Source organism: Panthera leo, chromosome B1 (assembly GCF_018350215.1).
Source record: "Panthera leo isolate Ple1 chromosome B1, P.leo_Ple1_pat1.1, whole genome shotgun sequence".
Lineage (NCBI taxonomy): Eukaryota > Metazoa > Chordata > Mammalia > Carnivora > Felidae > Panthera > Panthera leo.
The window spans coordinates 176,233,342-176,247,224 of NC_056682.1; positions in this window are offsets into that span (position 1 = coordinate 176,233,342).

Below are 13,883 nucleotides of genomic sequence, written 5' to 3' on the forward strand. Positions count from 1 at the left end.
TTTCTACTTCACTGACCTGTAGGTATAGACTTATTTCACTCTACTGATTAATATAGCTTCATATAAGTCATCTTGAAATTAAGTATATAAGTTCTCCAACATGTATACTAGCATTCTAACCTGTGACATTACTAACTCACAAGATCTAGAAGCTTATTTGTAGATTGTTTAGGACTTTCTATACACACAGCTATGATGTTTGTAATCAAATGTAGTTTCACTGCTTCCTTTCACTTATGTGTGAAAGGTATTTCTTTCTCTTATTTTACTGCAATGGCAAGGAACTCAAGTACAATGCTGAAGAGAAGGGGGAGGTTAGATATCCAGACTGGGTCAAGGGAAAATATTCAGTGTATTGTAATGAAGTACGAATTAAACTTTAGATTGTTAGTAAATTCCCTTTATCAGTTTGAGGAGTTTCCCTCCACCACCACCCTTCTTTTCTGTTTCCTGAGAGTTAATTATTAAGGCATGTTGAATTGTGTCAAATGTTTTTTTTCTGCATCTGAACTGATTACATGGTTTTTATTTTTATTGTTTTTTAAGGTTTATTAATTCATTTTGAGAGAGAGAGAGAGCACTTGCATAAGCAGGGGAGGGCTGAGAAAGAGGGAATGATAGAGAATCCCAAGCAGGCTCTGCACTGCCCTACCTGGGCCTTGAACTCATGAACCCTGAGATCATGACCTGAGCAGAAACCAAGAAAGGACACTCAACTGACTGAGCCACGTAGGTGTCCCTATTTTTATTTTTAATATGATATAATACATTTGCTGATTTTTTTCTATTGAACAATCATTGGTTAAATACGTATTATTTAATGTATATTACCCATTGTATCTAATGTAGATTTGATGAACTAAAATTCTGTTAAATATGGATTTTTAGATATATATTCTTAAGGATTATTTTTTGGTCTTATCTCTTTAAGTGTTTGGAAGCATCCACCAAAGAAACCAAAGAAACCATCTGGGACAATTTTCTTTGTGAAAAGATGTTTCATTTATATGTATTTTTTCAATGGACAATTGAACTATTCCAGTTGGTTTTGGTAATTTGAGTCATTCAAGATATATATTCATTTTATCCAAATTATTCATCTCAAAAAGACAAATTCCGGTTTCACTATATTTTCTAGTAATTTTCAGCTTTCAGTTGCATTTATCTTTCATTTCTTTACTTCTGCTTACTTTAAGTTTCATTCATTGTCATTTGTTTTGTAGCTTATTAAAATACGTTCATTTATCATGTAGTTTATTCTTTTTTAACATGAAACTTTAAATCTATACTTTTCCCTTGAGCCCCCTCTTCGATTACTTCATGTAAATTTTGAGGTTTTGTTATTTTATTTTCTAACTTCCCTTCTGATTTCTTCTTTGATCCATGAGATATCCGTGGATGTTGATAATTTATTTATTTTCAACTTAATCTTTTTGTGCTCAGAAAAACACTCTGTATGATGTAAATTAAAAAATATATATATATTAAGACTTCTTTATATTCTAGTATACAGTGTATGTTTTTCAGATTTCCATGGGCATTCTTAAAAATATGTTTATTCTGGGGCGCCTGGGTGGCTCAGTCGGTTGAGCATCTGACTTTGGCTCAGGTCATGATCTCATGGTTTGTGAGTTCGGGCCCCGCATTGGGCTCTGTGCTGACAGCTCAGAGCCTGCAGCCTGCTTTGGATTCTGTGTCTCCCTCTCTCTCTGCCCCTCCCCGACACACTCTCTATCTCTGCCTCTCAAAAATAAAGAAAACTAATAAAAAACTTTTTTAAATATGTTTATTCTGTTAGAACTGAGTGGAGTGTTTGTCAGTCAAGTCCAGTTGATGATACTGTGTTTTTGTCTTATATTCCTTTCCTTTCTGTCAGCTGTTATCAGTTAGAGAGAAAATTATAAAATCTAACTTTAAAGGCCATACATGAATGATGGGAATTTAGTGGAGGTGCACAGATGTTTCTTAGATGACCAGATTTCCTCTAATGTATTTCACTTGTTTACTAAAACTTTGTGTCCCTAGAAATCTGAATTTGTGATTCTTGTGAGAGTACTGATTTTTTCTAACCCTGGCACAGATATATAGAAATGTGATAAAGCAGCCCTTTTGCTTGCTGCCTGTTTTATGCTTGTCCTACAAGGGTGGAATCAAAACCTACCCAAAATTTGATTTAAATATTAACAGCAATGATGCCACACACGCACTACGAATGACATTAATTTTTATCGCTCACATCATGAGGTTTTCTATGCAGGGCAGGGCAGACACCCAAACTTGTCTAAGAATAGTTTGAGAGAGCAAAGTGGGTCACATGGTTAGGGAGTCTGCTTGAAGGGAGGGTTCCTTCTCCAGGGAGTATATGGTTTGAACTCCCTTCCAGAGCCAAAAGAGGGAACACGGAGTCTATCTTTTCACTTTCCTAGAAGTGGGCCCAGATAGGCAGAGAGGGAAGTGGGATTTGAAAGCTGTTGGCAGTTGAACATACAAATGAAGACAGCTTCTTCATTATACTACTTTGTAATCTCTACTACAAATAGGGCAGTTCCACTCAATAATTCTAATCTATCAACAGCCAGTATATTGTAGTTCTCATTTTATAATAATAAATACTTTCTTCTTTCATTTAATGTAGGCCTAACTTTAGCACCCAGACTTTAGGAATACTACTTGGCAATGACAAAGAATGAAATATGGCCTTTTGTAGCAATGTGGATAGAACTGGAGAGTGTGATGCTCAGTGAAATAAGTCATACAGAGAAAGACAGATACCATATGTTTTCACTCTTATGTGGATCCTGAGAAACTTAACAGAAGACCATGGGGGAGAGGAAGGGGGAAAAAAAGTTACAGACAGGGAAGGAGGCAAACCATAAGAGACTCTTAAAAACTGAGAATAAACTAAGGCTTTATGGGAGGTGGGAGGGAGGGGCAAGTGGGTGATGGGCATTGAGGGGGGCACGTGTTGGGATGAGCACTGGATGTTGTATGGAAACCAATTTGACACTAAATTTCATATAAAAAAAAAAAAACCCAGACTTTAGGGTTTTATAAAATGGAGGGCTACAGTGAAAACTTTAAGAAGGAAAAACTGAGCTGATCACTACTTTTAGTAAAATTTGGCTTTTATAATTTAGAGGAGATACTTAGAGGTGCTAAATATTTTAAGTCTGTGTTTTGTTGGGTACCTGAAAACTAAGCAGATTGTCATGGTAAATAACTGGACCTTTAATCAGAATGTTGGTGTTACTGTTTGAAATTTAATACAAACAAGTTTCTGTGACTTTGATCAAGATTAGTTTGTGTGTAGGATTGTGTTCTTTACGTGAAAGTGTATGACTTGAGGGACAACTATACGAAGTTAGCAAAAGTTTACATTTATTAAAATTTAATGACGGTATGTCCAATTCATAGATCTAAGGCTTTGAAAAAATGAGAAGGAAACTAATACATTTTCTTTGGTTATTTTTAGAAATACTCTAGTGAATAATTTCAAGCAAATATAACATGATTATTCAGAAAGTGGGACATATAATGCAGCGAGTAATTATAGGCAGGTTAAACTTTCATTAGCTATGGGGAAAAACAGTAAGAATTACTTTCTAAGCTATTTTGAAGAAATATCGCAAAAGATGATCTAATTAAAAGTAATCAAAACTGATTCATCAGAGAGAAGAAGACTGCTATAAAGTCTGCTATAGTTATTTATATTGAAAAATACAGAATGGTAGTTATTTCCATTGTTGAGTATTTAAAAATATTTGAAAAAACTAAGGTAAACATCCACTCAAATACAAATGAAAAATTTTATTGAGAATAACAGAATAAGACTAAGTTTTTGGCATTTTTTTATTGCCACAGAAAATATGAATGATTTGATCAATAAACAATATGCAAAAATATCAGAGTTCTACCAAAATTATTAGAACTAATTGGCATCTAACTGTGGAAAATAGTATGATGTTTCTCAAAAAGTTAAAAATAGAACCACCTTACAATCTAATAACCCCACTACTGAGTATTTACAAAAAAAAAACCACACACACACACACACACACACACACACACACACATACAAACACTTATTCAAAGGGATACATGCACTCTTCTGTTTATTCAGAATGATTTACAGTAGCCAAATTATAGAAACAGATGAAGTGTCCCCTGACTGATGAATAAAGAAGCTGTATATTCCATACACAGTGGACTATTATGCACTCATAAAAATAATAACATTTTGCCATTTGCAACAATATGGATGTACCTAGAGAGTATAATACTAAGAAAACTACTTCAGTCAGAGAAAAACATATACCATATAATTTGATTCATATGTGGAATTTAAGAAACAAATGAACAAAGAAAAAAAAGAGAGACCAAAATATAGACTCAACTATAGAGAACAGTTACCAGAGGGGAGTTGGGAAGGGGGACGGGTGAAATAGGTGATGGGGTTTAACGAGTACACTTATGACGCTAAGCACTAAGTAATGTAGAGAATTTTTGAATCACTATCTTGTATGCCTGAAACTGACACAACACTGTATCTTAACTATGCTGAAATTAAAATAGAAAACAATAAAAAAGAATTAATGACATTTAATTTAGTGGCCTAAAATTCTTCAGTTGATTTTCCTAGTACATAGATTTTAATATAATAACACAAATATACAGTGACACACTTAGGGCAAGATAGAAAATAGAAACAGTGTGCTAATTAATAATGGAAATATATGCAATTAATGTTAATTTCCTTGCCCCCTGTAACGACTTCAATACCTCACCCACTGTCTAAAGCATTACAACTATTAAGCGTACTTCCTCACAAAGAGCATAGTAAGGAAATTAGGACAATCCAGGACAATAATTCTCCCTAGACAACATTTCTCACTAGATGTATACTTTTCCTATGTGCATTCTTCTAGCACAAAAATGAAAATAAAATTACTAGGATACAAAATTACATATAACTTGTGTGCATAAGGATTATCGATTAACACTTCATCAACAAAAAAAAAATATTAGGATTAAAAATAAGTTCTACCATTTGGTGTTTTTCTATCAATCATCCACAGGCAACTGGGTTGAAGAAAAAGAGTGGATGATAAAAACAAGACTTACAGCGACTTTATAATAGAACACTCGATTCTGGTTCCTCCAAAGAAAATTTAAAAAGTAATAAAGATAGCATTCCAGAGAGAACAGGAAGGCTTTATCAAGAACAATATAGATGCTAGTTACGGTTATTACAATGGCTAAAGGGTCCTGTTTAATGTTTCATTTAAAATGAAGTGAGTGATGTGCTAATTGCCCCAGTGAGTAAAATTGCTGTTTAATTCTCCCATAGGAGAGAAGAAAGCAGTGGATATAAATAAAATGCGAAAACAATCATAGTTGTGAAATGCAAAATATATGTTCCCTCCAGAGGCCTCTCATTCTTACCTGAGAACCTAAGGCTACTGGTCTCAGTTCACCATAGGAACACCTTTTATAAAGTGTAATGAATACTTACTAATAGGTCTTATGGGGATGCTCATCTGCTTAGGATTTAAAAAAACAATGGAGGTAATCACGAAGAATTCATAAGAGTGTGATTTCCAATCCATTACCTGTGATTTCCTTCATAATAAACAAAATCATCTCTGCAATGTAGGTCAGTTAAGTGGATTTCTGATGACTAAAAAAAAAACATTGGAAAATTGAATGTAGAGCCCATAAAAATTCAAGAGGAAATTTGATTTTCTTCTTTTTTGTTCTCTTTAACTGAATATTTTGTTTTATAAGAAAAAAAGCATGCATTTGAGGTTATTTCACTACCTTAAAATCAAAATAATTTAAAAAGCCTTACTCTAAGGATACTTTTTGTTCTTTCTTTTTTTTTAATGTTTATTCATTTTTGAGAGAGGGAGGGACAGAGCATGAGCAGAGAGGCAGAGAGAGAGGGAGACACAGAATCCGCAGCAGGCTCCAGGCTCTGGGCTATCAGCACAAAGCCCAATGCGTGGCCCAAACCCACGAACAGTGAGCTCATGACCTGAACCGAAGTCGGACGCTTAACTGACAGAGCCAACAAGGTGTCCCAGGATGCTTATTGTTCTTAATAATTATAATAGGTTGAATTTATTGATTGATTACTTGCTGCATAACTACACTCTTCTAAGATTGTGAGGCCTCACAATAACCCCATGCAGTAGGTTCTGTGTTTACCCTCATTATAGAGCTAGGTAAACTAGGATAAAGAGAAATTAAGCTACCCCAAGGCCAAATACTTTGCAAGATTGAAGCCTAGATTCAACCCCTAGCAAATTTATGACCAAGCCTCAGTCTTTAACGACTTGACTTCTCTACTAATGCTTCAGTTTATTTTATTAAACAACGTGTATCAGAACCATTTAAGCTTGGGGTGCCTGGGTGGCTCAGTCAGTTAAGTGTACAAATTCAGCTCAGGTCATGATCTCATGGATCATGAGTTGGAGTCCCGCTTCAGGCTCTGCATTGTCAGGGAAGAGCCTGCCTGAGATTCTCTCTTTCTGCCTCCCTCTCTCAAACTAAATGAATAAACCTAAAAAATAATGTTTAAGGTTAATGTTAAAGTTAGAAATAATTTACTTTTCAAAAAAAAGAAATAATTTACATTTCAATTTGATAATAATCTATGTTTAGTTAAAATAAAGACAAATCAACTGGCTAAATTTGGCAATCAGCAGTGCTGGTCCTTGTTTATATAAACACATGTGGTATGCTTTCCCAATAAAATCCTTATATTTTACTTATCAAATTAATATGACATTGGAAACTACTTGAGTTTCAAGCTATCTCTAATTAAAACTTCCTAGAGAGCCAAAAATCTCAGAGAAATTCTACAGTCATTGTTAAATCTCTTTGCCTTCAATTTCTCATTCATAAACTATGTGCCAAGCAATTTTATTTATTTATTTATTTTTTTTCAATATATGAAATTTATTGTCAAATTGGTTTCCATACAACACCCAGTGCTCATCCCAAAAGGTGCCCTCCTCAATACCCATCACCCACTCCCTCCCACTCCCACTCCCCATCAACCCTCAGTTTGTTCTCAGTTTTTAACAGTCCCTTATGCTTTGCCTCTCTCCCACTCTAACCTCTTTTTTTTTTTTTCCTTCCCCTCCCCCATGGGTTTCTGTTAAGTTTCTCGAGATCCACATAAGAGTGAAACCATATGGTATCTGTCTTTCTCTGTATGGCTTATTTCACTTAGCATCACACTCTCCAGTTCCATCCACGTTGCTACAAAAGGCCATATTTCATTTTTTCTCATCGCCACGTAGTATTCCATTGTGTATATAAACCACAATTTCTTTATCCATTCATCAGTTGATGGAAATTTAGTCTCTTTCCATAATTTGGCTATTGTTGAGAGTGCTGCTATAAACAGTGGGGTACAAGTGCCCCTATGCATCAGTACTCCTGTATCCCTTGGGTAAATTCCTAGCAGTGCTATTGCTGGGTCATAGGGTAGATCTATTTTTAATTTTCTGAGGAACTTCCACACTGCTTTCCAGAGCGGCTGCACCAGTTTGCATTCCCACCAACAGTGCAAGAGGGTTCCCGTTTCTCCACATCCTCACCAGCATCTATAGTCTCCTGATTTGTTCATTTTGGCCACTCTGACTGGCGTGAGGTGATATCTGAGTGTGGTTTTGATTTGTATTTCCCTGATAAGGAGCAACGTTGAGCATCTTTTCATGTGCCTGTTGTGTGCCAAGCATTTTGAATCAATTAATTTTTGAAAATGATGATGAAATAAGATTCGGTTACCTCTTCTGGTTGTTTTTAAAGCATGTCCAAAAGTTCTTCAGCGCATATCTGTTCAAAATGTAGGCACTTGTTACCCTCAGCTTGAATGTGGGCTGGCCTAAATGTCTCTAAGCAAATAGAATGTGGCAGAAATGATAGTGTGTGGCTTTCACAGCCGGGATATAAAAGGCTTTGCTGCTTCTCCTTGTTCCCATTCTTGGTTGTATTCTGGGGGCCCACCACCCTGTGGTGAAGACACTAAAACAATACTGAGGAGTTTTGTATGGAACAAAACTGAAGGTCTCACCAACAGCCAGCACAAGCTCGGTGGCCATTTTAGTGAGCCATCTTGGAAGCACCTCCTCTAGCCTTCATTATGTTTACTGTCCTCCTGTCTGACAATTTAACAACAACTTTGTAACAGACCCTGAAAGAGAATTTCCCAGCTAAACTGCTCCTGAATACCTGTCTCCAGGAGTTATGAAATAAGATGTCTTATTATAATTTAAGCCTTTAAGTTCTGGGGTAAGTTTTTTTATGCAGCCATTGCTAATTAATACAGTTCTGCCTTCAGTTGTATAGCATTTTTTAAAGAATTTTATCAGCAGGTATTTTAAAAACTATTATTTCAGTAAATTATCATTTTATGACAGCTGATTTTAAATATTGTTGTATAGTTATGGTCTAACAACCATATAATTCCGCATTGTGAAACTGCTTAGAAAGTGTTTAAAAACTGCTTGGAAACTGTGTTTAGAAAGTGTTTAGAAAGTTTAGATGGCACAAAAACAGACACATAGACCAATGGAATAGAATAGAAACCCCAGAACTAGACCCACAAACGTATGGCCAACTAATCTTTGACAAAGCAGGAAAGAACATCCAATGGAAAAAAGACAGTCTCTTTAACAAATGGTGCTGGGAGAACTGGACAGAAACATGCAGAAGAATGAAACTAGACCACTTTCTCACACCATTCACAAAAATAAACTCAAAATGGATAAAGGACCTGAATGTGAGACAGGAAACCATCAAAACCCTAGAGGAGAAAGCAGGAAAAGACCTCTCTGACCTCAGCCGTAGCAATCTCTTACTTGACACATCCCCAAAGGCAAGGGAATTAAAAGCAAAAATGAATTACTGGGACCTTATGAAGATAAAAAGCTTCTGCACAGCAAAGGAAACAACCAACAAAACTAAAAGGCAACCAACGGAATGGGAAAAGATATTTGCAAATGACATATCGGACAAAGGGCTAGTATCCAAAATCTATAAAGAGCTCACCAAACTCCACACCCAAAAAACAAATAACCCAGTGAAGAAATGGGCAGAAAACATGAATAGACACTTCTCTAAAGAAGACATCCGGATGGCCAACAGGCACATGAAAAGATGCTCAACGTCGCTCCTCATCAGGGAAATACAAATCAAAACCACACTCAGATATCACCTCATGCCAGTCAGAGTGGCCAAAATGAACAAATCAGGAGACTATAGATGCTGGTGAGGATGTGGAAAAACGGGAACCCTCTTGCACTGTTGGTGGGAATGCAAATTGGTGCAGCCACTCTGGAAAGCAGTGTGGAGGTTCCTCAGAAAATTAAAAATAGATCTACCTTATGACCCAGCAATAGCACTGCTAGGAATTTACCCTAGGTATACAGGAGTACTGACGCATAGGGGCACTTGTACCCCACTGTTTATAGCAGCACTCTCAACAATAGCCAAATTATGGAAAGAGCCTAAATGTCCATCAACTGATGAATGGATAAAGAAATTGTGGTTTATATACACAATGGAATACTACGTGGCAATGAGAAAGAATGAAATATGGCCTTTTGTAGCAACGTGGACGGAACTGGAGAGTGTGATGCTAAGTGAAATAAGCCATACAGAGAAAGACAGATACCATATGTTTTCACTCTTATGTGGATCCTGAGAAACTTAACAGAAACCCATGGGGGAGGGGAAGGAAAAAAAAAAAAGAGGTTAGAGTGGGAGAGAGCCAAAGCATAAGAGACTGTTAAAAACTGAGAACAAACTGAGGGTTGATGGGGGGGTGGGAGGGAGGGGAGGGTGGTGGATGGGTATTGAGGAGGGCACCTTTTGGGATGAGCACTGGGTGTTGTATGGAAACCAATTTGACAATAAATTTCATATATTGGAAAAAAATAAAAAATAAAAAAAATTTTAAAAAAATTAAAAAAAAAAGAAAGTTTAGAAACTGCTTAGAAGGTATAATAATTCCCATGTTCTCAATATGTTTGGGGTAACTTTGATAACCTATAATTTTATTTCTGCTGCATTTGAATGCATTCCTCACCATAAAGTATATGGGCTTAATAGAGATAAATCAATATTACTTGAGAAAAAAATGTGTATAAAACATACCTGAATAATCACTCTAATTTTATTTTATATTTCCTTTGTTTCCCACAATTCTATGGAGTTAACAGATTAATCTTAGAAAACCAGGAACTTAGGTTCCATGTAAATCAGTTTGGCTCATAGACTCAAAACTAGGCTTCTGAATATTCAGAATTACCAGAAGAAACATTTAAGAATGATTCTACAAATGTGTTAAAATATGTAAAACTAATAAGACTGCTGTGAAATATCAAACCCTCTACGAAGTACAAAGTACTATTTACCATTATTATTATTATGTTTAGCTATTATTTTGGATATTAAATCACAAATGAACCATTTTTGTTAACTACTGTTACATACCATCACAATCCCCAAAATTGATGGCTTAAATAATAATTTATTATTATCTCTCAGGATTTTGTGTATTAACTGGTCTGTACTGAGTGGTTCTTATTTGGGATCTTCCAGACATTTACAGTTACAGAGCAACTTGTATGGAATCATTCAAAGGATGTACATTCAAGGTAACTTTTTCATTAACATATGTGGTGTCTCAGGATCTCTCCACACAAGTTTTTCTCTCTTGTAGAAGAGCCTAGACTTTGTACAAGGCAGCTCCAGTGTCCAGAAGGTAAGAAGCAGTTGTTTTAAGACTTATGAAGTGCTCTAATAAGCCCAACCCAGATTTAATTCCATTGTATTTCATTGGTCAAGGGTCAGTGGGCCTGTCTATATTTTTAGAAGAAATGGACTCCATCTTTTACTGGGTGAGTGCCAAGGTCATAATGCACAGAACATTTGGGATGGAAAATATATCCATCTTTAATAAAACAATGTGCCAATTTATATTCATAAAAGCTTCAAAATATATGAGAATCATAATTTGTGAAGTTAGAAGAATAATAGATGCCAGTCAATAATATCCATTTTAGAGTACAAAAGAAATTTACTTCATACAAATGTCCCCACAATTTTGCCTAAAAATGTTATAAGTTGTTAGATGAGCTTTTGATCTTTAGGTAGGTTATTTGCATATTTTTATTATGTAAGTAATGTATATGAGTGCGATCAAATAAAATAAATATTAAGTGGATATTCATATTTAAGACTGAATAATATTAAATATCAAATTGAGAAATTTGAGATGATTAATTAATATAAGTAACTTGGTATTTTTCATATTTTTTCATAATTTCATATTTTTCATAATTTTTCAAATTATTGAGGACGGTGAAGAATCTAATACCACAAATTATTCTTATGCAAAACAAAGTCTTACACTATATATAAAAGGAAAGTCAAAATTAAATTAAAACTAAAGATTAAGAATAGCAGATAAACCCTCTCAGAACTTATTAAAACATATAACGATTGGTGACTACCCAGAATCCAAAAATATAAGTGAACCGTGTGTATAATAAAATTATAAAAATTATTTCAATAAATAGAAAATTTCTCTGGGATTACCACTAGTTTAATAGTCTAAAAGTATTTTAAATGGTAATAATAGGATCATGTCCTAAGAAATCTTTGGTAGCTTTAAGTGATTTTTGTTTTTAGCATCTTAGTAAAGTGTGTGTGTGTGTGTGTGTGTGTGTGTGTGTGCACGAGCGTGACTATGTTGGTGTCTGTGTTAATTCACCACACCCCATTCAGCCCCATTGGGTTTAATAAACTTACAGCCAGGTACCTAATTATCAGATTTCTTAGGAAAAGGACAGTTAGGAGTCAAGACTGACCTTCAATAACTTTGATTATCATTAAAATTTGTGTTTATCTGTGGCTGCTTTAACAAACAAAAGTGTGATTAGCAGTTGGCATTATTCATTTTTAGATGCCAGAGTGATATTTTCAAGTAATTAGTAATTTAGCATTTCAAAATAAGAAAATATCAAAAAGGAAAAAGTTGACGTATGGCTAAAATGGAAACCAACTGATTATAAAATTATGAAGCTGGGCAGTGAAATATTTCTGAAATAACAGCTAAGTAAAGGCTCTTGGGATTAATTATTTGAGAAATGTTGCAAATATAATGTAGAAAATACTAGATGTTTATTACAAAATTTATGAAAATATTCTAATGTAAAGACACAAATATTCTTTATTGGAAGACTTCTAAATTTTAAATAAGTTGCATTATTGCCATGATTAAAATTTGAAACAAAGATTGATTACATTTTTCCAAGCACTCCATCCTCCATAGTGCTTCTGGAAGTCAATCTAGCATTCAGTGTATTTCTCTTCACCATTTCTTCTTTTTCATGTAAATTTTTACATTTACATATGTCACACCACTTTAATTCGGTCCCTTACTTTTAACCTTTGATTTCAAGTGCTCTTACTTGGAGTCAAGGCAGCATCAAACAACAGTGAAGAGGTTTTGCCCAGGCAGCAGTGAAAAACATCACGGTAATGAAAGGGATAATTGTGGCTCCCTGCCTTTGCTATAATTGAAAATTGAGTATAGAGCCTTTTCCATTTCACTTTATCGCCGAAGATCAAACCTCTGTATTGGAAAGACAGCAACACTAGAGTAATTTCTCTAATGTTGCTTTCCTGTCCATACAACAGTTTGAAACCTAGCATTAAAGTTAAGCAGAAGAGGCAATTAGATTTATTCAATTACAGCTGTGTGAAAGAAGTATAATTATCAGTTTCATTATTGGAAATGCACTGCTTGCCAAATATTTGCTTGCTAGCCTGACTACTAGATTTGTCTCTAAGACAGAAAAACTGGTAAGCATTTGATAGAATGATCAGTTATTTAATTTAGACTGACTTCCAGTGAAGACCCTGTTACACCAAGGTGATTGTAATTTGGATTAATGATTTTTGATTGTTGAATGAGCACTGTGCCTATCATAAATATTAGGCAAATTTCATTTTATGTATCATTTTATGTATCATTAAAAACACTGGCAACGTCATTTTGGAGAGTAGATATGATGTAATATAGAGGAAAGAATACCATGGTATTTTTCAGGAGTCTTTACTTTAACAAACCAAACCTTAAGAATTTGGATGTGGGTCAGATACCCTGGGTTTGAACACCTTATAACCTCTTTCTGGTGCTATAATTTTGGATAAGCCATTCAACCTATCAGTAACTCATGAAAATATGTACAAATGGTCTACAAAAAAATATGTTAAGTTGTAGAGAATTTTGCTTCTTATCAAAATCAGATAATAGAGACTGGATTTACTCTCCTACCTCTAGCAACTGAAACACCCCACACAAAATAGATTAAATCTATGTTTTTTCAATATATTGGAAATTAGGCAACAAAATAAAGTTGTCTCTGGGAGATGGAAATAAAATAAGGTGAGAACTATGATTCTGAAAGCTGAGTGGAGAGGGTTTCCAGGTTGTGGAACAGGGAGAGGAGTCTATGAATAAATTCCTTGATTTAAGATCAAGTTTAACATTTAGGAGCTTGGCAGTTAAGATTACAAAAAAGAGAGCTGCAAAGTTCTAGAAATTTGCACAAGATCTTTTTTCAGTCTTCAGGATACTGATCAGCAGTTGTTGCTGGGTTGTTTTTTTTGTTTTGTTTTGTTTTGTTTTTTGATTTTTTTTTTGTTTTTCTTTTTTCTTTTCCCCTTGTATTATAAGGGCTTGGATTAGTTCCTATTACACCAGCCATAGTAATAATTCTCAAAAGTCACGAGACATTTGCTAGACTGTTCAGAATTGTTTTCCTCAATAGCTGGGTAAAATTGTCCTACACTCAACAATT